Source organism: Apodemus sylvaticus, chromosome 1 (assembly GCF_947179515.1).
Source record: "Apodemus sylvaticus chromosome 1, mApoSyl1.1, whole genome shotgun sequence".
In the NCBI taxonomy this organism is placed as follows: domain Eukaryota; kingdom Metazoa; phylum Chordata; class Mammalia; order Rodentia; family Muridae; genus Apodemus; species Apodemus sylvaticus.
In genome coordinates, this window is record NC_067472.1 from 210,503,337 (window position 1) to 210,527,035 (window position 23,699).

Sequence of the window (23,699 nt, forward strand, 5' to 3'; positions counted from 1 at the left end):
TTGTAAGTTATTTGTTTCATGTACTAGAGGGCTAAGGCTACATAGCTGTGCAAGAAGGGGGAAAAGGCGTACGTGCTACACTTAGGTAGTATTTCCTTAGTGTTCTCTGACAGTAATTTTGAGAAGAAAACAGGACTTTTTATGCCCACCCCCACTTTTGGGACTGAGCTAAGTTTCTCATTGATAAAATAATTAAGAGTTTATAGTTTCAATGCTAAAATAGAAAGTAAAAAACTGGTTTTAGGGAACAAAACCAATTCCAACAGGGAGTACCTCTCTGTATTCACTGTAGATTCATATTTATTCTTGTTTTATGGGTGTCACACTTGAGTAGTTAGGTTGCCTCCTTTCTTAGTTTTCCAAAGGAGTTTAATACATAGATCCTCCAGTTTGCCTTGTTTCTTTAGTTAGGAGTTTGAACCAATGCTGTAAGTGCAACGAAATCCATTTCTTCTAGACTGTGTTATCTATCTTACTACTGTCCATCACGATAGTATTCCAGCTTTCTGTGGGAAGGGAAGTATTTTGAATAGTCTATCAGAGGAAATGGCTAGGAGGAAAAGCAGATCTCAGCAGCTCTCATTTCTGGGATTACGGCTGACTTCTTCCTTTTTAGCACACCTTTCAGGTTGTGTATAATTATACAGAGTGGAAATAAGAAAAATAGTATGTGTAATGAAGTTAATTTTTATACACCAAAGAAGATGTTGCTTGTTCTGTTTGTAGATCCTGGTGCCTTGGTTTCATTCAATGACAAAGAGAGGTGTGGTGTTATTTGTGCTCTAATGTCGCTAAACCTCAGGAACATGCCAGGACATTTAGATTGAATTGTTATGTGAACATCACTGAATAGTCTTCACAGTCCTAGATGGTGTGGCCTATTCCTTAAGGTTATGTGATACATTATCTTGCTCCTAAGTCACAAGACTATACAGCGTATTTCTGTTCTGCATATTGTAGCCAACCGGAACAGATATTTTTATATTTAAAAACATCTGAACACAGAAAAGATACAAAAAGAACACAGTAGAAATGCTGAAAATCAAGCATACATAGGGTGCACTTGTATGAGTGGAGTTTACAAACCTAAAGCCGTGGTGAGTTGGTGAGTTAATGGTGTGTGACTTTGAGGACCTGGGGCATTATAACAAACTACTGTAGACTTTGTAAGCTCTCTGCACTTAGTTCGGTTTTTTAATTAGTTGTATTCTTTATTTACATTTCAAATGTTGTCCCCATTCCTGGTTCTGCTTTCCCCCCAAACTCCATAACCCTTCCCCCTCCCCCTGCTCACCAACCCACACACTTCGTCTTCCCTGTCCTATCATTCCCCTATACTAGGGCATCTCGCCTTCTCAGGACCAAGGGCTCTTCTCCCTTTGGTGTCCAACAAGCCATCCTCAGCTACATATGCATCTGGAGCCCTGGGTCCCTCCATGTGTAGTCTTTGGTTGGTGGTTTAGTCCCTCGGAGCTCTGGGAGTACTGGGTAGTTCTTTAGTAATTAATCAAGTTACTGAATCTTTGCATTTTATAAAACTTATTTTTAAATGTTTGAATCTTATACTTAGATTAATATATGGATACATTGTACAAGATTATTTGACTGTTGTCAAGACATTTTTCATTTAAAACCTTTTTCTGATTAAAAGCTAATATAAGAGCTGAAGTCTAAACAATGTCAGGATCATATCTTGTCATCCTGGAAAGTCGTCCGTGGGTGTGACAAGATGAAGATGCCCATTTGCTTAGCACCGTCTCTCAAGCCCTTCTGAGGACTGCCTCCTCTTCAGGCACAAATGTGTCTGTAGTAGTTTTTCTGGTTTCTCTTCTTCTTCTTTTTAATCATAGATTTATTTGTAAGCAGATAATTTACCATCAATATTTTGCTCCAACAATAAGGCCTTTGTTTTCTTGTCCTTCAGTTTCTTTTTTTTCTTTTTCAACTATGTGTACATTAGATCATTTTATAAAAATTGCTTCATGTCAGTCTGTGGGACCACCGTGTTCTCATGGTCCATTGTCAAATGAAGCATTGTCTGAACAAGCTAGCTGTCACACACAGCCATTTGATGTTTAGATTGGTAGTGTGTATAGCCACAGATCCTATATCCATAGGGTTTCTGATCACCAAAGACAGATTGTTTTAAACTAATGTATTTTAACTTACCATTACTGTGATTATTACGACATAGGTCTTTTATATATTATATGCATACATATGTATCTATAAATTTATTATATTTACTTGTATTTATATTGCTAATCAATGTACTTATGTAAAGGAAACAGACTTGCATGGTAGGCAGCATTGAGGGGGAATTTTAGAATGCCTTTGTCACGTCTGTAGTTTAGTGGAGTATGTAAAATAAACAATGCCTACTGTGTGATGAACGCCAAAGAGCTAATCAATTTTGGATATTACTCCTGGTTAGAACTCATGTAAGCTGTCCTGTATTATAGTTACTTGGAAAGATGTGTAGAAGCCTAATGTTTTGAGTGGGTAAATTTGTTTTGTAACCTGTGAAATGTGTTCCTGGGAATAGTGCATCTAACCTCTGAACTTTCCACTCATTGTCTATGCAGTGAGGATTCCAATAATGCTTTTCTTTTGGATGATATGAGGATATAGGAATACCTTTTGTAAATTTATATGCAGTTTGCTAATTTACTAATGTATTCTTGCCAAATGACCTAAATTAGAAGGAGGGTGATTTGGATCAAGTCCCTGAGCTCACTGTCTAGAGTCAGATTACATTTGTCCATTCTACTTGGAAGAGGTGTGTGTGTGGGGGGGGGGGGGGAGGGGCATCAAAGATATATGGTTTTAATCTTATTTTTGTTAGAGGCTATGACTACTCTAACCCCCCATAGCTTCAATTAAAAAACTTGAAAATAGTTCATTTTCTAGTCTAATTACTTGGCAGAAATTTAGAATAGCAAGAAACTAGTAACAACCAAACCTTTCCTTTGCACTTACAGATCAACAGAAGAGATTCTTGTGTCCTAGAGACCAAAGAAAGAATCAGCAGGAATGCCCAGGGTGAATGATGGATTGCAGAGCCTGGCTGGTAATTACTTTCACTGAGCTAAAACATTAACTTGATACATGGGAGCAAGGCCAGATGAAAATCGGGAGGTGGACCTCTTCCTCCCCATGGAATGCCCATACTTGCCTTGTGGAGGTAGTTGTTTCTTTGGTGGGAGAGTCCAGCTCAGCTTCCTTTCCCGAGGCTCAGCATGGGTTTTCATCTACCACCCCGGTAGACAAGGAGTGGTACCCTTGTTTTGGCCATTGTAATGATAGGTGTTTAAGTCAGTCTGCTTTCTGAGATGGCAAGAACTCACAGTTTCTCAAGACTTTTCAGTAGGATAACCGATATTAACAGAGATTTTCTCCTCTTGGGGTTCAGCTTTTTTGTAATTTTTTTCCATAATGTGGGCTCTGGAACCCACAAGATTGATAAGCATGACACTCTGAAGCACACGTACACCACAGAACTTCACACATGACACTATAGAGCACACGTCATCCCCCACACACACATCGCCACCTTCACTTCATAGATGGAAACACGCCTGAGCACATATAAAGGAGAGGCTAAGACAGGTGGGAAATCTGGGGTTTTACAAGCACAGGCCAGAGAGAAGATGTTTTCACAGTGCACGGTGGCTTTCGCGCATGCGCACTGTGGCTTTCTTTCGCCTTGCTGGCAGCCCCCCTCCCGGGACAACTCAGAGCTAGAGGGAGCGAGCTCGACCCTGGGCGCAGGTGTAAATCAGTCACCTGAGCGCTGAGGGGCCCTGGCGAGAGTGCACGCGCGTGGGCGGGTGGTGAGTGGAGCCGGCAGCGAGCACGGCCTGAGCGGCCAGGCAGGGCGGGAGCAGGCCGAGTGGAGAGCTGAGGCGGCTGAGGGGCGCGGCCGCTAAGAGGAGACCAAGAGGTGGGGGCTGCAATTGAGGACCAGCTTGCAGAGATGGTAAGAAGTTTCCACCTCCTCTCTGCTTGCGTTTGCACTGGGTGGGAACAGAGCCTGGCGGGACGTCCCGGGGCCACGGAGGGCCACGTTCTCCTCTAGTGCCCCGGCGCGAGTAGGCGGGCAGCTGGCGGCGCTCCCGAAATCCACCCCCACCCCTCAACTTGGCCCCAAGTTTTTGAGGAGGCTGTGGGCGGGTGGGCGGGCAGACGGGAGCGAGGGCTTCCCCACGCCTTAGGTGAGCGGCGGGCAGTCGGGGACTCCAGAGGGCGCGGGACGCGGGGACCCGGGATACACGGAGCTGCCGGATCCCGGGCAACTTTCCCAACTTGCCGGCCTGTTCAGAGCCCCGAGCTGCGGCTGGGCATGGGGGAGGGAGGGTGCAGGGGGCCCAGGCGCGGCCTGCGTGGGGACCGCAGCGATGCCCGCGCGGCTGCGGAGGACGCAGGTGTGGCCAGTCATATCCTGCTAGACAGACAGGTGTGTGCTTTCCTGAAGTGCGGTTCTGAAGCAGCCGGCCCCTGCGTTTACATACATGCCGAATGGACGGAAGGATTTGAGACGTGAAAGGGGGGCAGAATTAAAAAAAAATACAGTGGTGTTGGAGCTCAGGACAAAACTAGACGGAATCTCCAGTGGGATGAGGCAAAGATTAAAAAACAAACAAACAAACAAACAAACAAAAAAACCCCAATTACTTGTAAGTGCCAAGTGGTGGAGGAAACGGGATGGCACAGCACAGGGAGACTCCAGCACAGCCCCTGGAAGGACTGGCTTCTCTGCAGCTGGGAAGCACTGTCTGCTTTTGGGAGCTCATTTGTTAGAAATGGGGCTTGACCATGCTTTTTCTTGGAGTTCCCTACCACCCAGTGTCGCTGTTGTTAGCCCCACTTGGGGGCTCAGATACAGAGTGGGTCCTGTGTACATGGGATGTATAAGAAACGGGGTGATAGCAGGTTGACATTTTTCCCTCTTTCCTTCCCCGTGATGTGACATCTCTTGTTTCAGAGATCAAAGTCACAACTGGAATGTAGGAGATGGTACTGTCAAATTCAGACACACACACACACACACACACACACACACACACACGTACAAAATGCACCTAGGACTGCGGTTACAGTAATGCTGACAGAAATTAAAGAGGTTTTGAAAGCAGCGTGCGATTTATGATGCATCCCATTTACCCTAGAGTCAAGCTGTTGTAAAACTGATGTACAAAAGACATCATAAAATAGTCCTGTGTACCCAGGATTATAGTGGCAGAAAGTGACCTGTTTTATTAATTTTTAAGTACTTCATGAACACTTGTAGTTGTTGGATCCTGTGTTTAAGTGAGGGATCAAAACAAAATATGAAATGTATCTGCTTAGAGCTGGAGAATTTCTTGTAACGGCATTTTACAGAACATTATAAAAGCCAGTTGCATGCCTTTTCTTCCCCTGGCCAGTGTTACTATTTGTGAACAGAGCTGTTCCCATATACTAATCACTGAGCGGTGGCTAAGTCCATTTGTCTCCCACCATTTTCTATTCTGCATGTTTAGATGGTTTTGTGCACAGACACACATGCTTTAGGTGGAATTTATTTCTGACACTAAGTGTTTCTGCTCTGAACTTTTCCTCTAGACTAAGCCTTGTGTAAGTTTGATAGAACTTCCTTTCGCTCTTTGGAATCATCCACACGAGAATCCTTTGTGAGCCCTTAAAGGCTCTGTATTTTATATCATATTTGTAGCCGTTTCATTTAAACTTGTTCAGTTTTAATGAAGTTCTGAGTTGTAGGTACTCTTTCTGTTCCCGGAGAGCAGTGGATTTAAAATCCAGACTGCTAATTACTTTACCAAAGCATAGGAATGTCTTCACCTGAGGGAAGGGCTAGTAAACCTGAATGTGAACTTTGTGTAGAGGATCTTTCTGGAAGCATGTCTGAAATGCCTTGACCCCCTAATCCTCTGAGAATATTAAGTTGGGTTTGTATATAAAACTTTGGGTAAAAACCAACCTCATGTGACTTTTAAAAATATTGAGGAAATATTAATAGTAGTAGTGTATTGCTAATACCTGACTTACCCTCTTCTGCCTGAGATGTGAGTTATCTGTCAGGCAGGGATATGTGATTACAAAAAGGAGCAGGCAAAAAGCAGGGCTGACTGTTGCTATATTAAAATGTAAGTATTGCAGTTTGAATTTTCAAGTGAGAGTTTCTGAGTTCAGTGCTTTACATAACATTTTGTCCTAATCTTGCTTGCTGTCAGGGATGTTTCTTGGTTGTGCAATTGCTGCAGTCAAGAATGCCAATTTGCATTCCATGAGTGTCATTTGATTACTTTTATCTGCGGAGCTCCAAGACCGGCCCAGACCTCTACTTTCATCTTGCCATGTCATGAGTCAGTGCTGTGTTGTCATTTCAAAAATCTGCCTGATTTAGACAAGAAAGAAAAGTACTTTCATGTTGCAGCCGCAGTCCCCTGCTAACTTGTCAGCAGCAGGATATGATTCACTTGGGCCCAGAAGAATGGAACAGAGAGGCAGGTTAGATGGTTCAATAAAGCCCACGGACAGGTAGTGTGTGACATCCCCAGAGAGCTGCAGTTAATGAAGAACAGGTCTGCTTAGTTCTCCATGCCCTGACCTGGTGCTGTCCCCACAGTTTTCTCATTTGATCTTTCCCAGCAAATTGATCTTTTCTTGTATTTTATTTGCCTTCCAAGTTAGTCCTTGAGGGACTGAAATTAGCAGAGCAACTTAAGTTGGATAATACAGCTGTTCAGAAAAGAAGAAATTGGACATTGGCAAAAAAAAAGGGGGGATGGGGGTGGGAGAGGAGAGGGAGCTATTCTTTTTTGTTGTTCCTGGGAATATTTCCTAGATTAAGGGAGTCCAAAGTAGGTGATGAAGCTAGTAGTTTCCCTTACTTTAAATTTAGAGTTAAGCCTCAGGGCTATTTTAAATATTTTGTAAATGTTTGAAAGGTGGCTTCAGCAAGGATGAAGAGTTTGATTTAGCAATGCTCGCACTCACTTGCTTGGCCTGACCTGCCAGGGTAATAGTGGCTTTTATGGCTATTGTAAGACGGACAAAACATCAATGGCATATTGCAACTTTGTTATTTATAGTCTTCTAAATAAGTACAATTCCCAAATATTCAATACTGAATTGCTGAAAAGATTAAACAATAAAAAGTCATTAACAGGATTGTGTATAATTATTATGGTGCATGAAGATTTTTTCTATGAATTACCATCAGTATCTTTGTTTTACATAAATTCCACAGACACCCTGTTCATAGATCAGGTTATTCTCTCCTCTGAGGTTTTCCTTTTTAAATTTAAAGGTAGGCTTTTAAAATTGAGAGCGGGTTACAAGTTGGGTTTCTTTGAAATGCTTACATGTTGGTTTTTGAGATTAAAATTCATTTTATACAAGGTGAGCATAGTTGATACAGGTTACAGTTTCACTATAGAGCCCTTGTACATAAAGCTTAGGTTGGGAGCAATTAACAGTCTTAACGTGATGAATGTATAAAGGAGCGGTGCTTTCTGAATTCCTCTGCAGATGGTCTCATTTACCATCTGCATCCTGACAAGAAACAGAGTTGAAAACGGCTGTTCTCCTGCAACATCTTTTGCTGGTCAGGAGTTACATAGTATAGCTGGTTAGTAAGCTCTCTAAAGAGCTAGAGGGAGCCTCATGATTTTATTAGATATACTTATGGTTTTTAAAAAAAGAACTCTGGCAGTCAGAATGTTGCACAATAACTGGCTTAGAGTTTAGGCTTGGAGGTGACACATGACACACACGAACACACACACACACACACACACACACACACACACACACACAGAGTGGTGAAAGCAACAGAATTTCCATTGAAAACAGTTAAGGAATCAGCTAAGCTTTCTAGGACTACCTTGTAGGTGATTTGAATGCTGTAAGGTGCAACCAAACATTCTGAGTGTTTGAGACTGTGTAGCCAGTGTGCCAGCGGAAGGAGCCCTTCTCAGGTTGTTAGGCCCACCTTCCAGGTGCCATTAAAAGCAGCTTCCCATCCAGCCACTGAGGAGCACGCTACCCTACTCCAGGTCACGAGACAGCTACTTCTCCCTGTGGATGATGTTTCCAAGTAGTTCTGCATACAACTCCAGATTATGGAGAAAACTTTCCTTCAAAAGAAGGAAGCTTTGTGTTGTCACCATAGACGGCAAATCATTTTAAAACTTGGTATATTTTTAATCAGTAAATAAGCTACATTTAGACATCAGAGTTGAATGTTTTCTTACTTCCTGTTTGGCATTTGTTAATCAGTCCAACCAGTAACATTTGTGATATGTTTGTATTAAATAATCAGTGATGGTGATTGATCTTCATTATTTACATATTACTTTTTAGGGATGTTACTTTGACATTTATTTACCATTTAAGTAAATCTTATATCCAGGGATATAAACTGCCCAGATTTGTCTTCTTAGCACAGTAGCTCTCATTGTGTTGCTAGCCAATAAAAGTCTTTATTTGTTGCTTATTAGAACCCTCAGTCCCCTCAAAAGTTCAGCTATAATTTAATTTGGGTGTTCAAAGAGCCTCCCTTGTTTTAAAACACGTTCTCAGTATTCCTTTACCATTTGTTGTGAGCCTATATTCTAACTCATGAATATGCATAAGAGCAGTTATACAGACATGTCATTTTAAAAGTTGTTGCCAAAACAGAAGTGTACCATTTTCTTTAGAAATTATGTATATGACAATGTAAATTTTGTCCTTTTTACTGCAGTTTCTTAGACATTCTGGAGCATTTTCACTTTTCCAGCAGTAATTTAAATTGTTTTGGTCTACTGATTTAGGATTTGTTCCTACAGAAATACAACCTTGAAGGTGTGGGGAGACAGGCCAAAGCTAAGCTTTGCAACCAAGAGTTCTGGTTAAAGCGCTTTCACAGTTGTAGCCCCTTGAAATTATAAGGTCTTTGTTTTGAAATTTACAAATTGCCAGCCTGGTAAGTTCTTTATAGCAACTGCTGGCAGTTTTACAGAGTCCAAGATACTTGCGGGTTTCAGTTGAAGTGTAACCGATTACACAAGCCAAGGACCAGAACTCCAGTATCAGGGATCCCTCCACATGGAAGGCAGGATGAGGAACTGCTAAATGAGTCACTGCATGTGTGTGTAACCAGTGAGAATCACATCAAGTCTGTCTTCTACATACAGGATTTAAGACTTATCAAAATGTACAGTATTGTCCTGGACCTGGGGTTTATGAGTTCACTGTCCCTGCTCTTTGTGTGTTTAGTACAGAGATGTAACAGCCCACACAAAACATTTTTCTCTTATTATGACCTTAACATTTGCCAAAAGTGCCCCATACTGAAATTCCTTTTTAGTATCTTTTTTCCCCTTAGACCAAAGCCAGACGTGTACCCAGACACAAAGCCTCTGTGTATAGCAAGCTGTTTTAAATATTGTGACTCGGCAATGTGCTGTCCTTTCTCTGCTTGCGCCAAGGATCTCTGCTCAGTGTCTGTGGGTTACCAAGCTCCTTCTTTATTGTATGTCTTGTCAGCTATCCCTATTCATTTAACCTTTCATTAGCGTCTGTGCAGCTTCCCTGTCTGCAAAGGCAAGGAGAACCCGAAAGGCCCCACTGTCACAGTTATTAGATTTCTCCATTACATCCCAGCAACCACAAAGAAGCAAGAGTGGAGAATATTGTCGTGCATGCTGCTGTCCTGGGGTGCAGCTCTTCTGTGCATGTCAAGGACATGTGCCACATGTTGATATGCATCCCAGGAATAAATGCGCAACATGGGGGATAGGCTGACAGAGGCAGTAATGAGCTTTGTAGGAGTTATTGCGAATACCAACAGTTAGTGAAGGAATTTTGCTTAACCAGCCAAGGAGATAGATGGAGTTGAGAGTTGCCAAGATCTGCCTTGTGGAGCTTGTCAGTTCCATTGTTTTCATCTAAACTTCATTTGAGGGGAAAATTGAATACCTTCGACAGGAATGAAAGTCTTCTTTTCTCCTTTAACCTCGGAGGGGAAAATGTTATTTCTGATGACTATTATGGTGCATTACAACTATTTTTGTATGGAATAAAGATATGTGAATGATTATGTTACTTACCTCTCATAATTTTTACAATTTCACTGCAAAATCGTGACAAATGTTTTAACAGGGATTTGTATGTTTTATAAATCTGGTTTTAAAATGGAGCACGTGAATCTCCTTGTGCTCCTGCTTTGCTGTGGCTGCCATAGCACAGTGTGGCTATCACCTGGTTTTTATACATGTGTCTTCATGCTTGCTGTAATATGGAGGAGAAGAGGAATGATTACAGGTCACTTTCACATAATAATAAAGACAAATACTTGGATATGTAGAGTGGAAAAGATTTCATTTTAAACATCATAATGAACTCTCAGAGCTGGAAGAGAGCTCAGTTGGTAGAGCGCCTCCCACAGGAGCATGAAGACTTGACCTTGCTCCCCAACAAGTATAATGGGCCAGTCAGCATGGCACCTTTCACTGCTGTTCTCAGGGCTGGGAAGGCAGTGACAGGCAGGTCCCTGGGGTTCACTAGCCACCCAGCTCAGCCTCATTGTTGAGGAGAAGGCAGGGAATCACCATGAATGCCATTGGTTCTGGTGTCTAATCTTGACCCACTCAGTGTTTGGGGATGTCTGCCTTGGAAAGCAGAGTTTAAAGTGAGCATACACTATAATGGCTTCAGTTACGGCGTTTTTGTACATACACTTCCTTCTCTTTGTGGCACTGCCTGCTCATTCCTATTAGCCATACAACCAGTTTGGTAATCTCTATGGCTGCCTCCCCACAACTGCTTGGTGATATAAATCCTAGTGGTTTAGTTTTAACTGCTTTATTGTGAGATACCTCACATACCACCATGTAATCACCATTTAAAATGTACATTAATAATACCCCATTATATGGATACACGGTTTCTTTTAGCATCATCAATTTATGGATTTTTTACTATTATGCATAATGCTGCTGAGAACTTTATTTGGGAGAGTGTCAGATGTTTTTATTTCTCTTGGATGTATACCTTTAAGAAGAATTGTTGGATCATGTGGCCTTCTTTTTGTCCATTTGAGTTGTCTTCAGAAAAACAAACCAAAACCAAAAACCAAAAAAACCTCTTGTGGTCTTAAAAAATACATATGTGGCAAAAGTTAGGACTATGTGTCCCGTGTTGCATGTTGGCTCTCTCTTTTACCATGTGGGTTTCAGGGGTTGAACTCAGGATTTCAAGCCTGGTGGCAAACACGTTTACCTGCTGAGGCATTCGCTTCCCCTAGATTGTCTTTTTATAGTTGAGGTATAAAAGCTGTTGATACGGTGTGGTTACAATCCTCTATCTGATTCAAGATTTGCAAATACTTTCTCCCATTCAGTGAGCTGTCTTCTTATATTTTTGATGCCCTTTGAAACAATTTAAAATTTTTTGAAAGAAGTTTAAGAATGTTTTTTTCCAGACAAGATGTTATTACATGTTAAATGTTAACTCAATACTAGTGACAGTGAGCAACAGTGGCCCTCAGAAACATTCCTAACACTGTCTATCATTTTAATTTTGATGAAGTCCAACTTACATAATATTTTCCTTGTTCTCAGTTTTGGAATGTTGTCAAAAATAAAGCAAAACCAACCAACCAGACAAACAAAAACCAAACCCCAAAACGTGGTCTCACTTTACCCCTGCGTTTCTTTCCCTCCTTCTTTCAGTCCTTCTGGATAACACTATGACGTAGGGTTGCTGGATCATACCATGTGGTAGTCTGCCTTTTGTAGTTTGAGAAATTGCCTTTTTGGGGGTGGGGTTAATAACATTTGTACCATTTTATGCTCTTGCCAAGAGTGTCTATGTGTTGTACTTTGTGTGTCCATGTTGTCACCAATGCCTGCTGTTATTTTATGATAAATATGGTGATAAAAACTGTGAGGTGACATATCTCTTCTGTGGTTTTGTTGTCTCTACTGGCCTTGAAATCTAGGGATGGAATGATGCTCCTTTTTAGCCTCCCACCTACCAGTACTGATATTAGATCTAGGACCTCAGCCATTGAGATAATCACTCTACCACCGAGCTGTGTGTCCAGCTCCTTTTGTGTTTTATTTCAAGACAAAATCTTACGAAGTTGCGTAGGCTGGCTTTAGACCCATGGATTTCTCATCCTTCTGCCTCAGTCTCTCTAGTAGCTGTTACGGACTTGAGCCAGCTGTAGCTTCCATTTATCCTCTGGCCTCAGCTGTCTTGGGTTGAGTGTGATAGGTAGACATAGGACCCTTTTTGATATTTTGTCCGTTTTAAGATTGGATTACATAGGTTTTGCTAGTTTGTGAGTTTTAGGAGTTCTTTATATATTTTGGATATTACTGTCATATCAGATATTTAAATGTTTTCCTCTCATTCTGTGAGTTATCTTTCCTTCTGCTAATTGCTTCTTTTGCCTTGGCCATGGAGGAGCTTTTAAGTTTTCTGTAGCTGCATGTGTCTGGCCTTGCTTTCTTTGCCTTCAGTGGTTTACATTTAAAGCTTAGACTTATCTGATCCCTAAAAGAGTAAAGGCTATGTTAAGAAAGAACATTCTATTGTTTAGGGGAGGGGAAAAAATCAGCTAACAACTCTTGGTGGAACTCCAGGGGACAAGAAATTTGTCATTCAGTAGCCAGAAGATGATAGGTGCAGGTTCCCTGTGAAACAGCTTGGGTTTACTTTGATGTTCCTTAATTATCATTGAGTTTAAAAGCAATCTAGGTGTTCTGTATGATAACAGACATACTTCATGCCCTGGAGGGTGGAATTAAGTACCTAGAAATAATTGTTTTTGGTTTTATAAATACCTCAAAAGCAAAGGAAGAAAAAACATTATTGAGAAAATTTGTCTTCTAGACCTTCCATCATGAACAAAACATCACCAACAGAGATAAAACTGAAAATTGTTTTATGATATCCAAAGTGAAAATAACCGGCTTAGTTAAGTTTTAAGTAAATACTGTGTTCAAATCTGGCATGATGTGTTTGCAAACAGCTCGCTCTCCAGTCTACCAGGTGTATTTTTCAAAGCCTCCCTTCACCAAGTTAGAGAAGCCTTCAAACAGGAAAAAGTTAACTTAATTTAGAGGCAGCGATGTTAGATCACACTTGAATTTAAAGGAATATGTTAAAGAAAAAGGTCTAATTTTCTTTTCATTCATGCTAATAAAACCTATATTCATTTCTATTTAAATCATGGCTTTTCTAGTATTCTGATGAATCATTTTATATAATTGCTTTGTCTGCTTTTGGCTTTGTGCCAGTTATTTTAGACAGAGTTTCATTATTATTTGGCATCAGCTATTAATTAGGTGGCCAAGTGGTCACATTTATATTTGGAGAGAATGTGGGGTTTTCCCCTCACAAGTGTTTACACATGAAAATAGTAATTAGCCAATTTAAAGTGATACCTCATGACATAATCTGAGGATTGTAACTTTGTTCCCTGTGGATATTCTGTAAAGAATTAAAATCATTTATAAAATTGGTATGATAAAAAATTTTATATCTATCAGATACATGACCTTTGCTTATATACATACATACATACATACATACATACATACATATATATATATATTTTTTTTCTTTTTCTCTTTTCCTGAGGATTGGACTGAGGCCTCTCATGTGAGAGATAAGTACTCTATACTGACCCACATTAAATTTTATAACTTGTTTATATTGTACAAGCAATGTTACATTTCTGTTCTTAGTATGTCTTGTCATGTCTATATTGGATTAAGAAGGTCACCTGTAATTATGGATTGATACCGTATTCGAGGACATAAAGAGTGTCACTAACTAGAATGTAAATCATGCAAAGAAAGCCCTCAGTTCCCTGCCCCAAGGCTTCTGATCTCTTTTATTCTGTAATTAGAAGATTAGTGAAGCGCACTCTATCAACACCTGCCATGTTTGCATCCAGAAATAGTAGGAAAGTTAAAGATTTCCTCTCTTTCAAAATGGTTGGAATAAAACATCAGATTTCTTTGGAAACAGTCTCACTCCAGAGCCTATTAGCTCTAATAAAAATTAACAGTGGACTTTGTTTTTAATCTCATAAGTTCTGCCAGGTCTCAAGCCAAATTTAAATGTCATCAGTTTACTTACAATAGTGTCTAGTGCATGAGTTAAATTCATTACTCAGTGCACTTCTTAAACAGCCTTCCTGTTTATTTAGGTTTATAGGGGTTTCTCTGGCTGCTAAATTGATCATAGAAACAGTAAGGTAGGCTAGGTGGAAGTGGAAGTCTTCCCAGCACTCGGGAAAGCAGAGATAGGCAGATCTCTGGGTTTGAGGTCAGCTTGGTCTGTAGAACAAGTTCTAGAACAACCAGAGATACACACAGACACCCTGTCTCATAAAATAAACAAAACAAAATAACAGCAAGGTATTTTGGCTAGCATTTTAATATACACATATATACACATATACACATATAAGCAAATGTTTTATAACTGAAACGATACATTTACTAACAATACTATTTTTTGTTTCTGTTAGGAGAAAGGAATTCTGGTCAAATTACGGTAGATTTGTTTGATTCCACATCTTGTCGGTGACTAACACTGTCAAATAAGTTATAGCCCTGACTTAATAAGTAAAATTTTGGTTGTATATTCAGACAAAATGAATAAAATGTAAATTACAAATAATAAAAGCTAAAAATTAAATACCTAAAATTCTACTAATAAACTGCTACTAAAGAGTTGTTGCTGCTCCCTAGGGACAACTGCTTTCATAAAATATTTTTGGTTCAGATTTCCTGGGGATTTAACTCCATGCTTCTAAATGATATGTTTATAGTGTCTGTGTTTTTGGTTTATCAACTTTAGACATTCTCTCTTGACTTCTTGCTATGACAGATGTTTTCAGTCCCACTTCTCACTACTGACCTTCCTCGTTCATCGGTCACTGACTTGGCGCCTCTCTGGGGTTCTGCCCAGAAGATTTAGCCTTCCTCCTTCGCCTCAGCCCCTCTGTGAGTATTTTGCTCCCTACACTTTGCTGACCAGTTCATGTTCTTCTATCTGTCTCCATCCTTCAGAACCATGGGCAAACTATGTAGTTTTTGAAAAAAATTTAAGAATTTTTATTGGCTTAGGTTCATATTGGCACTTTGGAACTCTTGAATAATAGACTAGAATATTAGGTCAAAAGGGTTTTTTTTATATCTATACACTTGAAGAATTTAGTTTTTGTTTTGCTATTAAAATGTTTTGAAGATTTGTTATTTTACATACATGAATGCTTTGCCTGAATGTATGTCTGTACACCTATGTGCCTGGAGTTCAAGTAAGTCAGAAGAGGCTGTCAGATGACCTGGAGTTGAAGTTACAGATGCTTGTTAGCCACTATGCCAATGCTGGGAACTGAACCCAGATTCTCTGCAAGAGCAACAAGTGATCTTGACAACTGAGCCATCTCTGCAACCCCACTTTCTGTTTTTTAAAGAGATAGATGATATATTTGCCATATTTCATTCTTCAAACAACTAAATTTTCTCATGTCAGCATCTACTCTTTCATAGTATACTAATTAGGTATGTAATTTTTTTTCATATCCTGGTACTATAATATTTCTTTCATTTTGAGTTTTTAAAGTTGTAATTAAAATTACTTGAATTATTATTGAATTTTTCCAGCGAAAATATTTTTATGTTCCAGTTATTTCTCTTCTAGGAATAGCCATTTCTAAGTCAAGAAGATAGGCTTTAAAAGTTTTGATTGCTTTAGAAAGGTTTTACAGGTCAGCTTCCTTTGCTTCTGTTTTTTTTCACCTCACCTCTTATGGTCAGGGAACAGGACAATGAATTTAGAACAGGATCTGAGACATTGTTGTATATTTTTTGTTAGTTAATATTTGTTAGGTCACTGCACACTTACCATTATCATGCTTACTGAATCATTCAATTCAGGGAAGGCTTTTAAACAATACACACAAGGTATTAAAGTACTTTTAATAGATACCCAAATATGTTGAAAGAGTATCCTATAATTTACTTGTTTACTTAAAAATATGTATTTACTTTTATTTAAAAATTAATTTATAAAATGTGTTTCTAAGTTTGCTCAGCATTGTAATACTCTAGCTTTGTTTCTTAGCAGGACAGCCAGAGTAACCACCATTATTCTAATGGAGGCTTTGATTTCCTCACTCTGTAAAGAATGGCTTGCAGGTTAGGGGAATTTAATGTTTGTATCCATGTGAAGTTATTTCTGTTTTCAATGTCTTTATCAATGAGATTAAAATGAACCTTTCTGGGACTGGTGAGATGGCTCAGTGGTTAAGAACACTGACTGCTGTTCCAGAGGCCCTGAGTTCAAATACCAGCACCCACATGGTGGTTCACAACCATCTGTAATGGGATTCAATGCCCTCTTCTGGAGTGTCTTCTGAAGACAGCTACAGTGTACATACATATAATAAATAAATAAATCTTAAAAAAAAAAGAACATTTTACATAGGGAGAAGTGCCATAGAAGCTACAGGAGGAACTCACATAGATATATTCACATAAATATAAAGAAAGTCTTTGCTTAGGCTGGCCCAAAACTTAATTTGTAGCTCTCAGCTTTGGCTTGGAGATCTTTCTGTCTTAGCCTCCTGAGTGCTGAGATTACAGGCATGAACCACCACCCTAGCTTTTAAAAAAATTTTTTATGGGGGGCTCAAAAATGACCACAAAGCAAACAAACCTACAAGAATATTTAAATTAAAAGTCAGTGATAAAGCAGAAATGACTCAGAAGACACTATATCAGTAAAGCCACCCAGACGGGTGACAGCTCATGAAAATTGTAAACCTGGGCTTCATTGTATAACCTGATAGCAGTTCAGCAATTTGGGGGTGTCCTTTCTAGTCGTCGTCCCCCTCCCCCTGGGGGCATTCATTTTAGCTGGTGTCTGCCTCTTCTAGGTAATTCAGAATGTGTGAGAGTAACTCTCAGCAGTCTTTACATTATGCATATGCTTGGGAAAAGAGGAGCCTAGTGAATCTAATGAGTTTCAAGGACTTCTTGAAGGTGTTTTGAGTAGTTTACTCCCACAATTTAAGGAGTGTCCTTGCTGCATACAATGTTTAACTTCTCTATAAATGCCCTGTCTTAAATCCTATGGTTTCACTTTCTTTTGTCTCATTCCATGTCTTGAAGAGTTGCCCTCCAATTTGGAAGGGTTTAATGATGGAAGAAACTGTGAGGCAACATGAGAATGTCAGGAGTCCAGATCAGTAGAGGACGAATAGGATTGAGATACAGTAAAATCTTAGAGGACGGGTTTGGTTTGTCAAAGAAATTTGGTTACACCCCATAAGAGAATAGAGGCACAGAAAGTCCTTTACTTTTTAAAAAAGTTGTGCAAGTTTTTTCCTTTCTTACTCTGACTTGGTTTATGGTGGCCTATTCAAATTCTTAGACTATGTTTATTTCCACATATGTTTCCACTAGAAGACTTTGTAAATTTTTTGTTGGGATTGTAAATTCATTTAAATTTTTTTGTTATATTTATCCATGTATTAGTTTTCTTTCGCTGTGATAAAATACCTTGGCCAAATGCAACTTAGAGAAGAATTTATTTTGACTGTGGTTCCAGAAGAATATAATGTCAAGGGTGTGGGGCTGTGGAACATAGCAGCACATGGCCAAAATAGGAATTATCTCTTAGTGATAGACTTCTTTTAGCAAAGTCAAATCTCATAAAGTTTTCATAACATCTTCAAAATGGCAACAACAGCTGGTAACCAAGTATTCAAATACATGAGCCTGTTGGGAACATTTTAGTTTAAACCACCCCAATGTGTTTATTGTGTGTTTAATGTGCTCATGTGGAGGTTAGAGGACAACTTGTGGAAATTGGTACTCTTCCTTCTACCATGTAATGGTTTCAGGGCTTGAATTCAGATCATCAGAATTGGTGGCAGTCTACTGAGCCATCTCACTACTTCAAATTCACCTTTTTTTAAGAAAGATAGACTTATTAATTAATTAGCTAATTAATTAATATATGAGCACATTGTAGCTGTCTTCAGACACACCAGAAGAGGGTATCAGATCCCATTACACATAATTGTAAGCCACCCTGTGGTTGCTGGGAATTGAACTCAGGACCTCTGGAAGAGCAGTCAGTGCTCTTAACTGCTGAACCATCTCTCCAGATTCCCCAAATTTATTTTTTAAATATTTTCATGTTTAATAATTGTTTTCTATAGTTAGCTGGGAAGTCTATTACAGTTGTGCTAACTGTGTAAACTGCTTTATCACTGACCTTTAAATATTCTTGTAGATTTGTTTGCTTTGTGGTACCAAGGGTTGAACTTATGTCCTTAAACATGCTAGGCAAGTTTGCAAGAGCTAGAAGGGCATTCTGTCTTTCCCCTTTCTTCCTTTCTTTCTTTCTTCCTTCCTTCCTTCCTTCCTTCCTTCCTTCCTTCCTTCCTTTCTTTCTTTCTTTCTTTCTCTCTCTCTCTTTTCTTTTCTTTTCCTTCCTTCCTTCCTTCCTTCCTTCCTTCCTTCCTTCCTTCCTTCCTTCCTTCCTTCCTTCCTTCCTTCCTTCCTTCCTTCCTTCCTTCCTTCCTCCTCTTTTCTAACGCCAAAACTGGCTTTGAATTCACTCTGTAGCCCAGATTGGATTTGAAGGCTAGGTATTCTCCATCAGGCTTGCTAGTTGCTGGAATTATAGGTCTTTCTGTGCTACAGTGTTTACCTGTAGGTTTCTAAAAGTTAATTATATATTAAGAATTATTTGTTAACAATGAGGGTTTGCCTGCATGTATGTGTGTATATATGTATACATACATACCATGTGTAGGCCTAGTGTCTTAAGAAAGCCAGAAAAGAGCATTGGGTTCCCTTGAATTGGAGTTACAAGTGATTGTGAGCTTCCATGTGTGTGCTGTATACTATGCAAGAGCAGCAAGGACCAATGTGCCATCTGTCCAGTCCCCCTTATGGATTATTTTAAAAATATCTTAAGGCTGGGGATGATGGTATATCCTTTTAATCCCAACATTTCAGAGGCAGAGGCTGGTGGATCTCTTGAGTTCAAGGCCAGCCAGAGACCCTGTCTCAAAAAATATTTTTTTTTATTTTAAAAAAAGTGTATATGTGTATGTACACATAACATACCAGTGCATGTGAAGGCCAGAGAACAACCTTACATGTTGTCTTCAGGACACTTTCTATTTCCTTTGAGATAGGTGATCAGAGAGCCACAGGGATTCGGCCTCTTCAAGACTGGGATTACAACTAACTATGTGCCGTTTTGTAACCCTGGTAATTCTTTGTGGGTTCTGGGATCAAACTTAGGTTCTGGTGCTTATAAGTCAAGTGTGGAACCATCCTCTTAGCCTCCAGGTATAGTTTTTAATCTTCTCAAATAATTCATGGCTTGCTTTGCAACTTATCTTTTGTCTTTTAGAACTATGAAGATACTGAACAACTGTTCTTCATGCAGTGCTCAGCAGTGTCCATATTGATTGTGTCTATAAATCTGTGGGGCAAATTGCCACTTGTTTTCAGAAAACGTGTAAATCATCTTCACCTTCACTTTTCTCTTGCATAGAAACAATCTCCTTTCCCCTACCCCCAAGACAGTGTTCATTTCTCTGTGTAGCCCTGGTTGTCCTGGTACTCCCTCTGTAGACCAGGCTGGCCTGGAACTCAAGATATAGGCCCGTTTTTGCCTCCCAAGTACTGCAAATAGAGGTTTGCATCACTACCTCCCAGCTGAGGGTTTTTTTTTTTTTTTTTGGCTTAAATTTATGTGTGTTTTGCCTTTATGTATGTTAGCATGAGCCCACTGAGCTAACATAAAAGCAATCTTTTTTTAAAAAAAAAGATCTATTTATTATATCTAAGTACACTATAGCTGTCTTCATACACACTAGAAGAGAGGGCATCAGATTTCATTACAGATGGTTGGGAACCACCTTGTGGTTGCTGGAATTTGAACTCAGGACCTTCGGAAGAGCAGTCAATGCTCTTAACTGCTGAGCCATCTCTCCAGTCCCATGAAAACAATCTTAATGTGTGCTTTTTTTTATGGCTTTTCTCATTGTTAAGTTGTTTTGGTTTTTGCACTTGCACTATGACCACTTCTATTGTTCTCTTTCCTCTCCCCTACTGCTTGTTTCCTTCCACTTCTCAAATAGTATTCCTTCTATATTCATGATATACAAACACATGCAAATATACTTATGTGCACAAATACATGCATAATAAAGTCTTGAGAGATTTATAAGACAAAACATTAAATATTTATCTTAGTTTAGCTTATTTCACTCAACATATGATGGGTTCTATTTCCATTTATTATCTTGCAAGTTACATATTTCACTCCTTTTTTAAAATGTTAAATTATTACTTTTTTGAAACTGTTATATTTTCTGGGTAAGTATTTGCACAGTTGTACTACAGAGTGCCTGTAGAAGTCAGACAACAAGTTTGTCAAGTTGTTTTTCTTCTTTCACTTTCATGTTGATTCTGCTTATTAAATTTGCTGTTGGTCTTGTATGACAAGTACTTTGCCCTTTAAGCCATTGTATCCTTTATAGCTGAATAAAATTCCATTTTGTAGACATAATTACATTTTATTTGTCTTCATCTATTGATGGACATTTAAGCTGACTTGCATCTTTAATAGTGAATAGAATTGCAGTAAGTATTATGCGCGCAGGTACCTTTTGTGGTAATGCTGTTTTTGGATTCTTTTGGGTATATACATAGGATTGATGTAGCTGGATAGGACAGTCCTATTTTTTGAGGTTATGAAGAACCTCCATACTTCGTCCATAATGGCCACACATATTTTCATCCCCTTATTCCCTTTTGCTCTTTTATTTTGTTTCATGTGCTTTTTTCAGCCATATTGGATTCCCTGACTGTCACCCAGCAACCTCTGGCCATGCCCCCTGACGTCCACCGAGCCCCGCCACCACCCCGTGATTGTGAACCTCAGCCCCTGGCAGGCGCCATGTTGGCGTCCCTGTCCATCACCCAGCAACTGCTGGCACCACCCCTGACATCACCACAGCGCCCGCCTTGCATCCAGCCTCCTGGACTGTTGTCATTTCCTGTCTTTAATTTTTGTGAATGAACGTGGGCTGGGAGTTTGAATGTGCGCATTGGTCAGAGGTCTGGCAGAGGCGAGAAGGAGGTGAGTGCGCGCATTTAGCGACTGCTGCGATTGCTGAGCTTCCCGGGCTCCGAGCATTGTGGAATGGAACCGCATTCACTTGTGCATTCAGATGAAGATAGTGCTCCATGCTGCGGGTTTTTGTTGTTGTTGTTGTTGTTGTTGTTTTTTTTTTTTTTTTTTTTTTTTTTTTGGTTTTTTTTTTTGAGCGCTGGAGTAACTCCACGCTGTCCTCTTGTCGTCTCCGCAGATGAAGTCTGTGAGTTTGGAGAGGCCTGGCAAGACACGGGCTAACCGCTCAGGAAAGTTTGCAGGGGGATGGAGTGCAAACCCTCTCTGTGCTCCGGGCAGTGACAGTGGACCGGCAAGGGGTAAATTGGCATTTGGGTACAAACATGGAATCCAGAGGCCTTTGATCCCTAACACCAGATTTACATGAAGTTAGGAGTAATCACATTCTGATGCTTATAACTGAGAATGTTCTTTTGCAAGAGTAGCAATTGGTCTTAACCACAGAGATATTACTTGAGTGCCTCATATTTAAAAATTAAATATCTTGAAAAAAGCTAAAAATTGTAGAATACCAACCAAAGTTTCTCCTGTGGCCCACTCCACATCTTTAGATATATGAAGTTGTTGCATCTGTGGGATGCAAGGATAATAGCTTCCTATTTTCACTTTTAATCCAAAGCCTTGTGGAAAATTCCAAATGATGAAAATGTCATATTCTGTACACTGATATTCCCTATGGTTCATGTTAACCAATTCTCCAACAGGGTTAACAAATACCCTGGTCTTCAGCAAGGAAGACACCTAAATGAAATCCTTCATTAGATGTTTACATATGCATATCAATAAAGGGAGAGCCAAACTGAGAATTTCCCCCAATTTCTTAATGACTTTCACAAAAACAGCTGCATTGAAGTGATCCCGTGTAGTAAAATATAACTCATTTATATCTGAAAATTCATATACTTCATATTAATAATCCATGTTTAAATGGTCTAGAAAAATGATTACCATATAACAAGTAACATGGTGTGAGTGAATGTGTATGAGTGCATGTGTGTGTCCATGTTAGTCAAAAATACATTTTTAAAAATGTAGCCATGAATGAGCAAATGAACAGGAATTCTGAATATGTGTGAAAATAAAGAATGTCTGTTGACCTTTCATGTATAGTCAATAAACAAATATGAGATAAAAATAAACTTAATAATGTGTACAGTCTTAATCATTTGTGGCTTTGTAAATCATTGTTAATTTAAATGAGTAACTATTAGTTACAGCACATGTACTGATTCTGGAGAAATCACTCTTTAGAAAAATATTCTACTCTAGTCATCACATAAGTCTTTATTATATAACCCTTGGGTATTATTTTGACTTTTGAAAAAATTTGATGAAATGTTGAGATGTGTTTTCACAGAACTCTCTGATATCTTAAAATAAGATTGTTTCCTATTAAATGTTTTCCTTGTGCATGATGTTCATCCATGTAAAAGATTAATTAGGGAGTTTTGTAGTGTAGAAATATTTCTACTGAGAGAATAATCTCTAACAAATGTACATGTGTTTCTCTGGGTCCATTTTAAAGATCATATTGACATAGCTACGCATAATGAAATATAAGAAACTTAACCTGCTGACAGTCAGTAAATATTCCTTTGTATTCTGCTGGTATCCGTATTTGTATAGTATTTGTGTTGTACTTGTTGAAGAATTAGTTCATGGTAGGTGTGGGCCACAGTGTAAACAGCATTATATAAATTGTAACCTTCTTCACTCAGGGCCATGTCATATTTGTGCAGTGCTATCCATTCCAATGTGTTGTTGAATTTGAAATGTTCCATATTATTTCTGTTTTTAGAGATTGAACAATTGAAATAATTCCAACACAGTATAGACTCAGAAATGTATATTGGGTATTTGTTAGTATCCACAGTTTGCATAAAATTCCTAAATTTAGTCATCTCACTACCTTGATGTGCCAAAGTGACAGTCCCATGGAAGAAATCAAGACTGAATTCCTTTTTATTTGTGATAACATCGCATTGTGAAGTTGTGATCCAGATTCTCTGAGCACCTAAATATTCCCATCGTCCAAAGCTGACTTCTAAAGTGGAGTTCATTTCACCATAAATGATAACAACCTTTGCTGAAGATGCCATAATTTGCTTATCATATATCAAAGACTCTGTCAGGTATGTCTGCAAGGTTTCTGGAATCACATTTACAAAAGCTAAACAGATTTCATGACTTTGCATTTCTTCTCTTAAATCTGAGAGAAACTGAATGCCCTGGTCATCATCTGAGATGACCAGTCCTATCCAAGTCCATCTAAAATGAAGCATCAAGGTGACCATGCCAAGGGACAAATGTGTGTCCTTGGAGGCTACGTGGTGGACATAAGGAAACTGGTCATGGTCACTTAAGTTAGGATTAAATGGTCCAAAGAAAACCTAAAGGATGTAAAAGAGTAGATGAAATATCTGCATGTGGAATATGATTATTAGAATCTTTGGAATTATATA

The 23,699-nt window shown here is 39.2% G+C and overlaps 1 long non-coding RNA gene and 1 pseudogene across 1 annotated transcript in view; both read left to right on the plus strand.

Annotated features, from left to right (window-relative positions):
• The window catches only part of LOC127676347 (ubiquitin-conjugating enzyme E2 G1-like), a 1,073,095-nt pseudogene that overhangs the window by 152,999 nt on the left and 896,397 nt on the right, over positions 1–23,699 (plus strand).
• Positions 2,985–23,699, plus strand: part of LOC127676351 (uncharacterized) — an 82,057-nt gene continuing 61,342 nt past the window's right edge. Inside the window, exon 1 of the long non-coding RNA XR_007975833.1 lies at positions 2,985–3,070. This is a non-coding gene — a long non-coding RNA (uncharacterized LOC127676351). The remainder of the gene's footprint in view (positions 3,071–23,699) is intronic.